The sequence below is a fragment of the Prunus dulcis genome, chromosome 8 (genome assembly GCF_902201215.1).
Source record: "Prunus dulcis chromosome 8, ALMONDv2, whole genome shotgun sequence".
Classification (NCBI taxonomy): domain Eukaryota; kingdom Viridiplantae; phylum Streptophyta; class Magnoliopsida; order Rosales; family Rosaceae; genus Prunus; species Prunus dulcis.
In genome coordinates, this window is record NC_047657.1 from 3,422,488 (window position 1) to 3,424,453 (window position 1,966).

Genomic DNA, 1,966 nt, shown 5'->3' on the forward strand with positions numbered 1-1,966 from the left:
GTGAACTAGATCACACACGGACTACTTTACAGAGCAGATCACGATCTCCAAGCTTGTCTGCAGGAGGCTTGAGTGGAACGTCCCAAATATTGTGCATATCGCCAATCTGCTTGCTATCTGCACCAACGAGATGTTTAACCCTAGCTGACGACGGGGGAACATCTCCTACTTGACTCTTCTCAACAGAAAGGATCCTTGGCTTCTTCCTTAATGGTGACACATCCTTCGCCCGCGAAGTCGCAGCTTCATTTATTGAAGACTTGACATCAGCCTTCCTTCTTTATGGGGGTCCGGCAGAACACTCCTCCTACCCAGCCGGCAGAACATCAGAGACTGGACCATTCTGCTTCCATCTGTCAACACCTTGGGCAGGGGGTAGACCACCAACTTTTTTCCAATACTCGCTCAGTAGCAACCAGCGGCCACCGCCTCTCTAACTGTCTTCGGCCGCCAGTCACATCGTCAACCAGCCTAGTCCTACCCAACTGGTCCTCGTCGCGAAAAAGAGAAGACGAAGAAAATATATACGTGCTCGACTTATCTTGGGATGCACAGCAACTCCTCTCTTCGACAAGCAGTACAAATTCTCCAAGATCTTTCTCAAGCTATAAAGTAGAGAAGTTAAGTTTGCGATGTGACACAAAGTGAATAGAAGCCCTATATTTATACAAGTTGGACAACCCAGGTCAAGAAGGAATCATAAGCTCATTCCTACTAGGAATCCAACTCCAACAATAGTTAGAAGCCTACACCAATTGGGAATTCGATCTGCAAAAGGAGTCCAACTCATAGAAGAAAGCCCAAACACAGTTGGAGAGTCCGAAAAAATAATTTCATCTCCTACCTGCCACACAAGCGCCACGCAGAAGCTGGGGGTCATTTGTGGGAGCATATATTTTCGTCTCCAATCAGGGCACGACACGTGGAAAAGAAGATTATCTCTTAAATTAATTAATTAAAAGAAAAATTAGGTTTTAGACATAATTAAGTTTATTAATTAGTTTGTAAGATATTGGATATTTTAGTTTTAGTTTTAATACCTAAAAAAAATTTACTAATTTGGGTTAGCCCAAAGAGAGCCCAGATTCGTTGGCCCATTTGTAAACCTATACAGTAACTGACGCTTTTGCCCCTTTGTGTTTAAACAAGGCGCGACTTCTCTGTTTCGTTTTCGTTCTCGTTCGTTTGGCAGCAGCTTCGTGTTCTTCTCTGTTTCGTCTTCGAGCTCAGTTGTTTGGCAGCAGATTTCGTCGTTTGGCAGGCAAATTTCGTTCGACGACGAGCAGCAACGACGAGCAGCAACGACGACGAGCAACGACGACGAGCAGAAACCACCACCAACAACGACAACCACTGACGACTATCGAAGCGATTTTCACTCTCTTAGGAAAAAACAGTAAGTATATGACCCTCTAACACAGATTTGTCTTCGATTTTAGGGATTACACATTTTTGCATGTTGTTCTTTATGCAATGCAGTTTTTTGGAAAAATGGATGAATCGTTGGATTCAAAACTACTCTTCGTTTAGGTTTTGCTTCGTTTATAGGGATTAACCATTCAAAATCGTTGGATTCAAAATTTCTGGTTGTTTGTAGCAGATTTTGAACCAGAAACTACAATGTAGTTTCTGGTTCCATAATTCACTTTCAGAGTGCTTTTTGCTAGGGTTTATGGGAATGTTATAACTGATCATGAAGTCAAACGTGTTTTGATATTCAGTACTTTCTTTGCATTTTGATTTCTGGTTGTTTGTAGCAGATTTTGAACCAGAAACTGCAATGCAGTTTCTGGTTCCATAATTCATTTTCAGAGTGCTTTTTGCTAGGGTTTATGGGAATGTTATAACTGATCATGAAGTCAAACGTGTTTTGATATTCAGTACTTTCTTTGCATTTTGATTTCTGGTTGTTTGTAGCAAATTTTGAACCAGAAACTGCATTGCAGTTTCTGGTTCCATAATTCAA